This window comes from Cryptomeria japonica, unplaced genomic scaffold (assembly GCF_030272615.1).
Source record: "Cryptomeria japonica unplaced genomic scaffold, Sugi_1.0 HiC_scaffold_220, whole genome shotgun sequence".
Lineage (NCBI taxonomy): Eukaryota > Viridiplantae > Streptophyta > Pinopsida > Cupressales > Cupressaceae > Cryptomeria > Cryptomeria japonica.
Genome location: NW_026729042.1, coordinates 245,001 through 259,036, shown reverse-complemented (window position 1 = coordinate 259,036; position 14,036 = coordinate 245,001). Strand labels below are relative to the sequence as shown.

Below are 14,036 nucleotides of genomic sequence, written 5' to 3'. Positions count from 1 at the left end.
TTCACTAATTTCCAGAAAAAGGCAAAAAAAAATGAGATTTTAAAATTTCCGTTTTGAAAGATAGTGAAAAAAAAGGAACGCGGGTGCCATCTTGAGCCCGCCCTGGTGCGCAGCCCAGGCAAGGCATGCGCACCAAGGTGCCCACCCGAGGTGCACACCCGGGGCAAACCGGGCTCCGACTTCGTGCAGGCCGCACCTTGGAGCACACTTCGGAGCGCTCCTTGGTGCGCACCATGGTGCCCACCAGGGCGCACCCGGGGCAAACCGGGCTCCGACTTTGTGCACGCCGCACCTTGGAGCACACATCGGAGCGCTCCCAGGTTCGCACCAGCGTTGCGCACCTTTGATGCGCTGCCTTCACTAATTTCCAGAAAAGGCAAAAAAAAACGATATTTTAAAATTTCCGTTCTGAAAGATAGTGAAAAAAACGGAACGCGGGTGCCATCTTGAGCCCTTCCTGGTGCGCAGCCCAGGCAAGTTGTGCGCACCAAGGTGCCCACCCTGGCGGAGGTGCGCGCCCGGGGCAAACCGGGCTCCGACTTCGTGCACTGCATGGTGCCCACCAAGGCGCGCAACCCAGCCAAGGTGCCCACCGCAGCGAAGGTGCACGCGAGGTGCGCACCCGAGGTGCACACCCGGGGCAAACCGGGCTCCGACTTCGTGCACGCCGCACCTTGGAGCACACTTCAGAGCGCTCCTTGGTACGCACCAGGGCGCGCAACCCAGCCAAGGTGCTCACCCCGGCGAAGGTGCACGCGAGGTGCGCACCCGGGGCAAACCGGGCTCGGACTTCGTGCACGCCGCACCTTGGAGCACACATCGGAGCGCTCCCGGGTTCGCACCAGCATTGCGCACCTTTGATGCGCTGCCTTCACTAATTTCCAGAAAAGGCAAAAAAAAGAAAAAAATGAGATTTTAAAATTTCCGTTTTGAAAGATAGTGAAAAAAACGGAACGCGGGTGCCATCTTGAGCCCGCCCTGGTGTGCAGCCCAGGCAAGTTGTGCGCACCAAGGCACCCACCCTGGCCAAGGTGGGTCACGGGGTGGGTCCTAGGGTGGGTAACGGGGTGGGTACTAAGGTGCGTGCCAAGGTGGGTCATAGGGTGGGTGCCAAGGTGGGCACCAGGGTGGGTGTGCACCAACCCTAGCCAGGGTAGGTCACGGGGTGGTTGTCGGGGTGGGCGTCAAGGAGCCAAGATGGGTGGCAAGTAGCCAAGTTGCGTGCCAAGGTGGGTGTCGGGGTGGGTGCCAAGGATCCAAGGTGGGTGCCAAGGAACCAAGGTGGGTGTCTGGGTGGGTGCCGAGGTGGGAGCCAGGGTGGGTCCCAAGGTGAGTGCAAAGGTGGGTGCCAGGGTCAAGGTGAGTGCCAATGTGGGTTCCAAGGTGCCAGGGTCAGGGTGAGTGCCAATGTGGGTTCAAAGGTGCTAAGTTGGGTGCGAGGTTGGGTGCGAGGGTGGGTGGGTGCCAAGGTGTGCTAGGTGGAAGCCCGGGTGGGTCGGCATCCCATGGGTGTCGAGTTGGGTGCCTGATGGGTGCTTCTTGTCAAGTTTTAGTCGCCGGGACTCATTTCGAGCCTTAGAGGTCGTTTCTTGTCCGGTTGCCCTGTCTTCGACCTGGGAACCCAATTTTGGTCCTCGGGTCCCATTTTTTTTTGTCTCGCATCCCACTTTTGGCCTGTGGCCTTTTCGGGGTCGATTCTCGTTTTGGGCATCAGAGCATGTTTCTTCTCCTAAAACCCAATATTTGTTTATTAAGTCTCGGAACACATTTTTGTTCTCGTGGACCCATCATGGGTCTTGGAACGCATTTGTGGTCCTTGGGTCCCATTTTGCATCCCGAAACTTGTGTTTTGGTGCTTGATCCCTATTTTGGGTGCCCACCTTGCACCAAGTGCGCACCCGGGGCAAACCGAGCGCCTTGGTGCACCGGGGCAAGATCGAGCGTGCACCCGAGGCGCCCCGAACATGCACCAAGGTGCACTCGGCCCACATGTGAGCGCAGGTCGTTGCGCCCGAGGTGGTGTGTGGGCACCGCGTTGCAGACGGGACACTGCACGCACACGACGCCCCCTCCAGGTGCACGCACGTAGGCCGGGCCGGGTGCACACCCGACGCCCTAGCAAGGTGCGCGCACCCGGGCAGGGCTCACACTTGGCGAACGGGGCGCACTTCGCGAGGGAGGGTGTGCACCTCGACGGGGGTGGGTGGCCGGGGTGGATTCGCACGTGGGTCGCGGTTTGCTAAGTACACACTGCGACAAGCTCATAACGGGTGCGATCATACCAGCGTTAGTGCACCGGATCCCATCAGAACTCCGCAGTTAAGCGCGCTTGGGCCGGAGTAGTACTGGGATGGGTGACCTCCCGGGAAGTCCCGGTGTTGCACCCTTTTTTAGTTTTTCGCCGGGCGTCGCAATGCTATTTGAATAAACCTTTTGCCCGTTTGCGTTCTCGTCGGGGCCGGGCCGGGCCGGGGTGCGCTGCCCGCACTACCGCGCGCGCGGGGGCGACACCGAGCGCGCACCCGAGGCGCCCCGAGCACACAGGCCACGGTGCAACCCGGGCGTTGTGCGCGCACCCCGGTGCGCCCGAGGTGCTGCGCGCGCACCCAGGTGAAATCGGTGTGCACCTCGGCCAGTGCGCGCTCGGTCGAGTCGCGCACGTTGGCCAAGGTGCACGGTGATGTTTCTTACTCTAAGGTTCCGCACCAGACGCCCGGGACAGGTGAGCGAAGCTGGGCGGGGCCGGGTGCGCGGCCGGGGCAGGTGCACGCAGCTGGAGAGAGCTTTGGAGCACACTTCGGAGCGCACCAATGATGCGCTCCATTCAAAAGTTTCCTGAAAAGGCAAAAAAAGTTGAGATTATAGAATTTCCCACTTGAGAGATTGTAAAAAAAAAAAATTTAAAATGAAGGAAACGCGGGTGCCAAGGTGTGCGCAGCCCAGCCAAGGTGTGCGCACCAAGGCGCCCACCCTGGCGAAGGTGCACGCAAGGTGCGCACCCGAGGCAAACCGGACAATTAACCCAACTTTCGACTTCGCGCGCACCTTGGAGCGCACTTCGGAGCGCTCCTTGGTGCGCACCAATCTTGGGCACCTCGGAGTGCACCATGGCGCCCACCAAGGTGCGCACCCGGGGCAAACCGAGCTCCGACTTCGTGCGCACCTTGGAGCGCACGAAAGGTGCGCACCATGGCGCCCACCAAGGTGCGCAGCCCAGCCAAGGCGTGCGCATCAAGGTGCGCACCCTGGCGAAGGTGCGCACCCGGGGCAAACCGAGCTCCGACTTCGTGCGCACCTTGGAGCGCACAAAAGGTGCGCAACCCAGCCAAGGTGTGCGCACCCCGGTCAAACCGAGCTCCGAATCGTGCGCACCAGAGGTGCACGCCATCGTGCGCACCTTGGAGCACACTTCGGAGCCCTCCTTGGTGCGCGCCGATGTTGCGCACCTCGGAGCGCACCCGGGGAAAACAATGCAATTAACCCGACTTTCGACTTCGTGGGCACCTCGGAGCGCTCTCGGGTTCGCACCTCGGAGCACACCGAGGTGCCCACCCTGGCGAAGGTGCACGCGAGGTGCGCACCCGGGGCAAACCGGGCTCCGACTTCGTGCACGCCGCACCTTGGAGCACACTTCGGAGCGCTCCTTGGTGCGCACCAGGGCGCGCAACCCAGCCGAGGTGCCCACCCCGGCGAAGGTGCACGCGAGGTGCGCACCCGGGGCAAACCGGGCTCCGACTTCGTGCACGCCATGGTGCCCACCGCGGCGAAGGTGCACGCGAGGTGCGCACCCGGGGCAAACCGGGCTCCGACTTCGTGCACGCCGCACCTTGGAGCACACTTCGGAGCGCTCCTTGGTGCGCACCATGGTGCCCACCAGGGCGCGCAACCCCGCCGAAGGTGCACGCGAGGTGCGCACCCGGGGCAAACCGGGCTCCGACTTCGTGCACGCCGCACCTTGGAGCACACTTCGGAGCGCTCCTTGGTGCGCACCATGGTGCCCACCAGGGCGCGCAACCCCGCCGAAGGTGCACGCGAGGTGCGCACCCGGGGCAAACCGGGCTCCGACTTCGTGCACGCCATGGTGCGCACCGCGGCGAAGGTGCGCACCCGGGGCAAACCGGGCTCCGACTTCGTGCACGCCGCACCTTGGAGCACACTTCGGAGCGCTCCTTGGTGCGCACCAGGGCGCGCAACCCAGCCGAGGTGCCCACCCCGGCGAAGGTGCACGCGAGGTGCGTACCCGGGGCAAACCGGGCTCCGACTTCGTGCACGCCGCACCTTGGAGCACACTTCGGAGCGCTCCTTGGTGCGCACCATGGTGCCCACCAGGCCGCGCAACCCAGCCAAGGTGTGCGCACCAAGGTGCACGCGAGGTGCGCACCCGGGGCAAACCGGGGTCCGACTTCGTGCACGCCGCACCTTGGAGCACACATCGGGGCGCTCCCGGGTTCGCACCGGCGTTGCGCACCGTGGTGGGCACCTCGGAGCACACCAAGGTGGGCAGCGAGGTGCGCACCTTTGATGCGATGCCTTCACTAATTTCCATAAAAGGCAAAAAAAAAACGAGATTTTAAAATTTCCGTTTTGAAAGATAGTGAGAAAAAGGGAATGCTGGTGCCATCTTGAGCCCGCCCTGGTGCGCAGCCCAGCCAAGGTGTGCGCACCAAGGTGCCCACCCTGGCGAAGGTGCGCGCCCGGGCAATTAACCCAACTTCCAACTTCGCGCGCGCCAGGGTGGGAGCGCACCCAACAACCGGGCCTGGGAAGAGCCAATGCGAGAAACCCCACCAAACGCTCTGACAAAAAAAGAGGGGGCGCTCCAGTAACCCCGCTTCGGAGCGCACCCTGGGCAAACCCAGCCAAGGTGCCCACCCCGGCCAAGGTGCAGGCGAGGTGCGCACCCGGGGCAAACCGGGCTCCGACAACGTGCACGCCGCACCTTGGAGCACACTTCGTAGCGCTCCCGGGTGCGCACCTCAGAGCACACCAAGGTGGGCAGCGAGGTGCGCACCTTTGATGCGCTGCCTTCACTAATTTCCAGAAAAGGCAAAAAAAAAAGGAGATTTTAAAATTTCCGTTTTGAAAGATAGTGAAAAAAACGGAACGCGCGTGCCATCTTGAGCCCGCCCTGGTGCGCAGCCCAGGTAAGGTGCCCACCCTGGCAAAGGTGCGCACCCGGGCAATTAACCCTACTTCCGACTTCGTGCGCGCCAGGGTGGCAACCGGGCCTCGGAAGAGCCAATGCGAGAAACCCCACCAAACGCTCCGACAAAAAAAGAGGCGGCGCTCCAATAACCCCGCTTCGGAGCGCAGCCGGGGCAAACCCAGCCAAGGTGCCCACCCCGACGAAGGTGCACGCGAGGTGCGCACCCGGGGCAAACCGGGCTCCGACAACGTGCACGCAGCACCTTGGAGCACACTTCGAAGCACTCCCGGGTGCCCACCGGCGTTGCGCACCGTGGTGGGCAGCGAGGTGCGCACCTTTGATGCGCTGCCTTCACTAATTTCCAGAAAAAGGCAAAAAAAAATGAGATTTTAAAATTTCCGTTTTGAAAGATAGTGAAAAAAAAGGAACGCGGGTGCCATCTTGAGCCCGCCCTGGTGCGCAGCCCAGGCAAGGCATGCGCACCAAGGTGCCCACCCGAGGTGCACACCCGGGGCAAACCGGGCTCCGACTTCGTGCAGGCCGCACCTTGGAGCACACTTCGGAGCGCTCCTTGGTGCGCACCATGGTGCCCACCAGGGCGCGCAACCCAGCCAAGGTCTGCACACCAAGGTGCCCACCCCGGCGAAGGTGCACGCGAGGTGCGCACCCGGGGCAAACCGGGCTCCGACTTCGTGCACGCCATGGTGCCCACCGCGGCGAAGGTGCACGCGAGGTGCGCACCCGGGGCAAACCGGGCTCCGACTTCGTGCACGCCGCACCTTGGAGCACACTTCGGAGCGCTCCTTGGTGCGCACCATGGTGCCCACCAGGGCGCGCAACCCAGCCAAGGTGTGCGCACCAAGGTGCACGCGAGGTGCGCACCCGGGGCAAACCGGGGTCCGACTTCGTGCACGCCGCACCTTGGAGCACACATCGGAGCGCTCCCAGGTTCGCACCAGCGTTGCGCACCTTTGATGCGCTGCCTTCACTAATTTCCAGAAAAGGCAAAAAAAAACGATATTTTAAAATTTCCGTTCTGAAAGATAGTGAAAAAAACGGAACGCGGGTGCCATCTTGAGCCCTTCCTGGTGCGCAGCCCAGGCAAGTTGTGCGCACCAAGGTGCCCACCCTGGCGGAGGTGCGCGCCCGGGGCAAACCGGGCTCCGACTTCGTGCACTGCATGGTGCCCACCAAGGCGCGCAACCCAGCCAAGGTGCCCACCGCAGCGAAGGTGCACGCGAGGTGCACACCCGGGGCAAACCGGGCTCCGACTTCGTGCACGCCGCACCTTGGAGCACACTTCAGAGCGCTCCTTGGTGCGCACCAGGGCGCGCAACCCAGCCGAGGTGCCCACCCCGGCGAAGGTGCACGCGAGGTGCGCACCCGGGGCAAACCGGGCTCCGACTTCGTGCACGCCATGGTGCCCACCGCGGCGAAGGTGCGCACCCGGGGCAAACCGGGCTCCGACTTCGTGCACGCCGCACCTTGGAGCACACTTCGGAGCGCTCCTTGGTGCGCACCATGGTGCCCACCAGGCCGCGCAACCCAGCCAAGGTGTGCGCACCAAGGTGCACGCGAGGTGCGCACCCGGGGCAAACCGGGGTCCGACTTCGTGCACGCCGCACCTTGGAGCACACATCGGGGCGCTCCCGGGTTCGCACCGGCGTTGCGCACCGTGGTGGGCACCTCGGAGCACACCAAGGTGGGCAGCGAGGTGCGCACCTTTGATGCGATGCCTTCACTAATTTCCATAAAAGGCAAAAAAAAAACGAGATTTTAAAATTTCCGTTTTGAAAGATAGTGAGAAAAAGGGAATGCTGGTGCCATCTTGAGCCCGCCCTGGTGCGCAGCCCAGCCAAGGTTTGCGCACCAAGGTGCCCACCCTGGCGAAGGTGCGCGCCCGGGCAATTAACCCAACTTCCAACTTCGCGCGCGCCAGGGTGGGAGCGCACCCAACAACCGGGCCTGGGAAGAGCCAATGCGAGAAACCCCACCAAACTCTCTGACAAAAAAAGAGGGGGCGCTCCAGTAACCCCGCTTCGGAGCGCACCCTGGGCAAACCCAGCCAAGGTGCCCACCCCGGCCAAGGTGCAGGCGAGGTGCGCACCCGGGGCAAACCGGGCTCCGACAACGTGCACGCCGCACCTTGGAGCACACTTCGTAGCGCTCCCGGGTGCGCACCTCAGAGCACACCAAGGTGGGCAGCGAGGTGCGCACCTTTGATGCGCTGCCTTCACTAATTTCCAGAAAAGGCAAAAAAAAAAGGAGATTTTAAAATTTCCGTTTTGAAAGATAGTGAAAAAAACGGAACGCGCGTGCCATCTTGAGCCCGCCCTGGTGCGCAGCCCAGGTAAGGTGCCACCCTGGCAAAGGTGCGCACCCGGGCAATTAACCCTACTTCCGACTTCGTGCGCGCCAGGGTGGCAACCGGGCCTCGGAAGAGCCAATGCGAGAAACCCCACCAAACGCTCCGACAAAAAAAGAGGCGGCGCTCCAATAACCCCGCTTCGGAGCGCAGCCGGGGCAAACCAAGCCAAGGTGCCCACCCCGACGAAGGTGCACGCGAGGTGCGCACCCGGGGCAAACCGGGCTCCGACAACGTGCACGCAACACCTTGGAGCACACTTCGAAGCACTCCCGGGTGCCCACCGGCGTTGCGCACCGTGGTGGGCAGCGAGGTGCGCACCTTTGATGCGCTGCCTTCACTAATTTCCAGAAAAAGGCAAAAAAAAATGAGATTTTAAAATTTCCGTTTTGAAAGATAGTGAAAAAAAAGGAACGCGGGTGCCATCTTGAGCCCGCCCTGGTGCGCAGCCCAGGCAAGGCATGCGCACCAAGGTGCCCACCCGAGGTGCACACCCGGGGCAAACCGGGCTCCGACTTCGTGCAGGCCGCACCTTGGAGCACACTTCGGAGCGCTCCTTGGTGCGCACCATGGTGCCCACCAGGGCGCACCCGGGGCAAACCGGGCTCCGACTTTGTGCACGCCGCACCTTGGAGCACACATCGGAGCGCTCCCAGGTTCGCACCAGCGTTGCGCACCTTTGATGCGCTGCCTTCACTAATTTCCAGAAAAGGCAAAAAAAAACGATATTTTAAAATTTCCGTTCTGAAAGATAGTGAAAAAAACGGAACGCGGGTGCCATCTTGAGCCCTTCCTGGTGCGCAGCCCAGGCAAGTTGTGCGCACCAAGGTGCCCACCCTGGCGGAGGTGCGCGCCCGGGGCAAACCAGGCTCCGACTTCGTGCACTGCATGGTGCCCACCAAGGCGCGCAACCCAGCCAAGGTGCCCACCGCAGCGAAGGTGCACGCGAGGTGCGCACCCGAGGTGCACACCCGGGGCAAACCGGGCTCCGACTTCGTGCACGCCGCACCTTGGAGCACACTTCAGAGCGCTCCTTGGTACGCACCAGGGCGCGCAACCCAGCCAAGGTGCTCACCCCGGCGAAGGTGCACGCGAGGTGCGCACCCGGGGCAAACCGGGCTCGGACTTCGTGCACGCCGCACCTTGGAGCACACATCGGAGCGCTCCCGGGTTCGCACCAGCATTGCGCACCTTTGATGCGCTGCCTTCACTAATTTCCAGAAAAGGCAAAAAAAAGAAAAAAATGAGATTTTAAAATTTCCGTTTTGAAAGATAGTGAAAAAAACGGAACGCGGGTGCCATCTTGAGCCCGCCCTGGTGTGCAGCCCAGGCAAGTTGTGCGCACCAAGGCACCCACCCTGGCCAAGGTGGGTCACGGGGTGGGTCCTAGGGTGGGTAACGGGGTGGGTACTAAGGTGCGTGCCAAGGTGGGTCATAGGGTGGGTGCCAAGGTGGGCACCAGGGTGGGTGTGCACCAACCCTAGCCAGGGTAGGTCACGGGGTGGTTGTCGGGGTGGGCGTCAAGGAGCCAAGATGGGTGGCAAGTAGCCAAGTTGCGTGCCAAGGTGGGTGTCGGGGTGGGTGCCAAGGATCCAAGGTGGGTGCCAAGGAACCAAGGTGGGTGTCTGGGTGGGTGCCGAGGTGGGAGCCAGGGTGGGTCCCAAGGTGAGTGCAAAGGTGGGTGCCAGGGTCAAGGTGAGTGCCAATGTGGGTTCCAAGGTGCCAGGGTCAGGGTGAGTGCCAATGTGGGTTCAAAGGTGCTAAGTTGGGTGCGAGGTTGGGTGCGAGGGTGGGTGGGTGCCAAGGTGTGCTAGGTGGAAGCCCGGGTGGGTCGGCATCCCATGGGTGTCGAGTTGGGTGCCTGATGGGTGCTTCTTGTCAAGTTTTAGTCGCCGGGACTCATTTCGAGCCTTAGAGGTCGTTTCTTGTCCGGTTGCCCTGTCTTCGACCTGGGAACCCAATTTTGGTCCTCGGGTCCCATTTTTTTTTGTCTCGCATCCCACTTTTGGCCTGTGGCCTTTTCGGGGTCGATTCTCGTTTTGGGCATCAGAGCATGTTTCTTCTCCTAAAACCCAATATTTGTTTATTAAGTCTCGGAACACATTTTTGTTCTCGTGGACCCATCATGGGTCTTGGAACGCATTTGTGGTCCTTGGGTCCCATTTTGCATCCCGAAACTTGTGTTTTGGTGCTTGATCCCTATTTTGGGTGCCCACCTTGCACCAAGTGCGCACCCGGGGCAAACCGAGCGCCTTGGTGCACCGGGGCAAGATCGAGCGTGCACCCGAGGCGCCCCGAACATGCACCAAGGTGCACTCGGCCCACATGTGAGCGCAGGTCGTTGCGCCCGAGGTGGTGTGTGGGCACCGCGTTGCAGACGGGACACTGCACGCACACGACGCCCCCTCCAGGTGCACGCACGTAGGCCGGGCCGGGTGCACACCCGACGCCCTAGCAAGGTGCGCGCACCCGGGCAGGGCTCACACTTGGCGAACGGGGCGCACTTCGCGAGGGAGGGTGTGCACCTCGACGGGGGTGGGTGGCCGGGGTGGATTCGCACGTGGGTCGCGGTTTGCTAAGTACACACTGCGACAAGCTCATAACGGGTGCGATCATACCAGCGTTAGTGCACCGGATCCCATCAGAACTCCGCAGTTAAGCGCGCTTGGGCCGGAGTAGTACTGGGATGGGTGACCTCCCGGGAAGTCCCGGTGTTGCACCCTTTTTTAGTTTTTCGCCGGGCGTCGCAATGCTATTTGAATAAACCTTTTGCCCGTTTGCGTTCTCGTCGGGGCCGGGCCGGGCCGGGGTGCGCTGCCCGCACTACCGCGCGCGCGGGGGCGACACCGAGCGCGCACCCGAGGCGCCCCGAGCACACAGGCCACGGTGCAACCCGGGCGTTGTGCGCGCACCCCGGTGCGCCCGAGGTGCTGCGCGCGCACCCAGGTGAAATCGGTGTGCACCTCGGCCAGTGCGCGCTCGGTCGAGTCGCGCACGTTGGCCAAGGTGCACGGTGATGTTTCTTACTCTAAGGTTCCGCACCAGACGCCCGGGACAGGTGAGCGAAGCTGGGCGGGGCCGGGTGCGCGGCCGGGGCAGGTGCACGCAGCTGGAGAGAGCTTTGGAGCACACTTCGGAGCGCACCAATGATGCGCTCCATTCAAAAGTTTCCTGAAAAGGCAAAAAAAGTTGAGATTATAGAATTTCCCACTTGAGAGATTGTAAAAAAAAAAAATTTAAAATGAAGGAAACGCGGGTGCCAAGGTGTGCGCAGCCCAGCCAAGGTGTGCGCACCAAGGCGCCCACCCTGGCGAAGGTGCACGCAAGGTGCGCACCCGAGGCAAACCGGACAATTAACCCAACTTTCGACTTCGCGCGCACCTTGGAGCGCACTTCGGAGCGCTCCTTGGTGCGCACCAATCTTGGGCACCTCGGAGTGCACCATGGCGCCCACCAAGGTGCGCACCCGGGGCAAACCGAGCTCCGACTTCGTGCGCACCTTGGAGCGCACGAAAGGTGCGCACCATGGCGCCCACCAAGGTGCGCAGCCCAGCCAAGGCGTGCGCATCAAGGTGCGCACCCTGGCGAAGGTGCGCACCCGGGGCAAACCGAGCTCCGACTTCGTGCGCACCTTGGAGCGCACAAAAGGTGCGCAACCCAGCCAAGGTGTGCGCACCCCGGTCAAACCGAGCTCCGAATCGTGCGCACCAGAGGTGCACGCCATCGTGCGCACCTTGGAGCACACTTCGGAGCCCTCCTTGGTGCGCGCCGATGTTGCGCACCTCGGAGCGCACCCGGGGAAAACAATGCAATTAACCCGACTTTCGACTTCGTGGGCACCTCGGAGCGCTCTCGGGTTCGCACCTCGGAGCACACCGAGGTGCCCACCCTGGCGAAGGTGCACGCGAGGTGCGCACCCGGGGCAAACCGGGCTCCGACTTCGTGCACGCCGCACCTTGGAGCACACTTCGGAGCGCTCCTTGGTGCGCACCAGGGCGCGCAACCCAGCCGAGGTGCCCACCCCGGCGAAGGTGCACGCGAGGTGCGCACCCGGGGCAAACCGGGCTCCGACTTCGTGCACGCCATGGTGCCCACCGCGGCGAAGGTGCACGCGAGGTGCGCACCCGGGGCAAACCGGGCTCCGACTTCGTGCACGCCGCACCTTGGAGCACACTTCGGAGCGCTCCTTGGTGCGCACCATGGTGCCCACCAGGGCGCGCAACCCCGCCGAAGGTGCACGCGAGGTGCGCACCCGGGGCAAACCGGGCTCCGACTTCGTGCACGCCGCACCTTGGAGCACACTTCGGAGCGCTCCTTGGTGCGCACCATGGTGCCCACCAGGGCGCGCAACCCCGCCGAAGGTGCACGCGAGGTGCGCACCCGGGGCAAACCGGGCTCCGACTTCGTGCACGCCATGGTGCGCACCGCGGCGAAGGTGCGCACCCGGGGCAAACCGGGCTCCGACTTCGTGCACGCCGCACCTTGGAGCACACTTCGGAGCGCTCCTTGGTGCGCACCAGGGCGCGCAACCCAGCCGAGGTGCCCACCCCGGCGAAGGTGCACGCGAGGTGCGTACCCGGGGCAAACCGGGCTCCGACTTCGTGCACGCCGCACCTTGGAGCACACTTCGGAGCGCTCCTTGGTGCGCACCATGGTGCCCACCAGGCCGCGCAACCCAGCCAAGGTGTGCGCACCAAGGTGCACGCGAGGTGCGCACCCGGGGCAAACCGGGGTCCGACTTCGTGCACGCCGCACCTTGGAGCACACATCGGGGCGCTCCCGGGTTCGCACCGGCGTTGCGCACCGTGGTGGGCACCTCGGAGCACACCAAGGTGGGCAGCGAGGTGCGCACCTTTGATGCGATGCCTTCACTAATTTCCATAAAAGGCAAAAAAAAAACGAGATTTTAAAATTTCCGTTTTGAAAGATAGTGAGAAAAAGGGAATGCTGGTGCCATCTTGAGCCCGCCCTGGTGCGCAGCCCAGCCAAGGTGTGCGCACCAAGGTGCCCACCCTGGCGAAGGTGCGCGCCCGGGCAATTAACCCAACTTCCAACTTCGCGCGCGCCAGGGTGGGAGCGCACCCAACAACCGGGCCTGGGAAGAGCCAATGCGAGAAACCCCACCAAACGCTCTGACAAAAAAAGAGGGGGCGCTCCAGTAACCCCGCTTCGGAGCGCACCCTGGGCAAACCCAGCCAAGGTGCCCACCCCGGCCAAGGTGCAGGCGAGGTGCGCACCCGGGGCAAACCGGGCTCCGACAACGTGCACGCCGCACCTTGGAGCACACTTCGTAGCGCTCCCGGGTGCGCACCTCAGAGCACACCAAGGTGGGCAGCGAGGTGCGCACCTTTGATGCGCTGCCTTCACTAATTTCCAGAAAAGGCAAAAAAAAAAGGAGATTTTAAAATTTCCGTTTTGAAAGATAGTGAAAAAAACGGAACGCGCGTGCCATCTTGAGCCCGCCCTGGTGCGCAGCCCAGGTAAGGTGCCCACCCTGGCAAAGGTGCGCACCCGGGCAATTAACCCTACTTCCGACTTCGTGCGCGCCAGGGTGGCAACCGGGCCTCGGAAGAGCCAATGCGAGAAACCCCACCAAACGCTCCGACAAAAAAAGAGGCGGCGCTCCAATAACCCCGCTTCGGAGCGCAGCCGGGGCAAACCCAGCCAAGGTGCCCACCCCGACGAAGGTGCACGCGAGGTGCGCACCCGGGGCAAACCGGGCTCCGACAACGTGCACGCAGCACCTTGGAGCACACTTCGAAGCACTCCCGGGTGCCCACCGGCGTTGCGCACCGTGGTGGGCAGCGAGGTGCGCACCTTTGATGCGCTGCCTTCACTAATTTCCAGAAAAAGGCAAAAAAAAATGAGATTTTAAAATTTCCGTTTTGAAAGATAGTGAAAAAAAAGGAACGCGGGTGCCATCTTGAGCCCGCCCTGGTGCGCAGCCCAGGCAAGGCATGCGCACCAAGGTGCCCACCCGAGGTGCACACCCGGGGCAAACCGGGCTCCGACTTCGTGCAGGCCGCACCTTGGAGCACACTTCGGAGCGCTCCTTGGTGCGCACCATGGTGCCCACCAGGGCGCGCAACCCAGCCAAGGTCTGCACACCAAGGTGCCCACCCCGGCGAAGGTGCACGCGAGGTGCGCACCCGGGGCAAACCGGGCTCCGACTTCGTGCACGCCATGGTGCCCACCGCGGCGAAGGTGCACGCGAGGTGCGCACCCGGGGCAAACCGGGCTCCGACTTCGTGCACGCCGCACCTTGGAGCACACTTCGGAGCGCTCCTTGGTGCGCACCATGGTGCCCACCAGGGCGCGCAACCCAGCCAAGGTGTGCGCACCAAGGTGCACGCGAGGTGCGCACCCGGGGCAAACCGGGGTCCGACTTCGTGCACGCCGCACCTTGGAGCACACATCGGAGCGCTCCCAGGTTCGCACCAGCGTTGCGCACCTTTGATGCGCTGCCTTCACTAATTTCCAGAAAAGGCAAAAAAAAACGAGATTTTAAAATTTCCGTTCTGAAAG

General features: G+C 62.9%; 2 non-coding genes across 2 annotated transcripts; both read left to right on the top strand.

Annotated features, from left to right (window-relative positions):
* Nucleotides 1–2,268: 2,268 nt before the first annotated feature.
* LOC131868795 (5S ribosomal RNA) lies at nucleotides 2,269–2,387 on the top strand. Its single transcript, XR_009367227.1, has one exon. It is a non-coding gene; the product is annotated as a 5S ribosomal RNA (ribosomal RNA).
* A 7,728-nt stretch (nucleotides 2,388–10,115) lies between these two features.
* LOC131868794 (5S ribosomal RNA) lies at nucleotides 10,116–10,234 on the top strand. Its single transcript, XR_009367226.1, has one exon. It is a non-coding gene; the product is annotated as a 5S ribosomal RNA (ribosomal RNA).
* The last annotated feature ends 3,802 nt before the right edge of the window (nucleotides 10,235–14,036 follow it).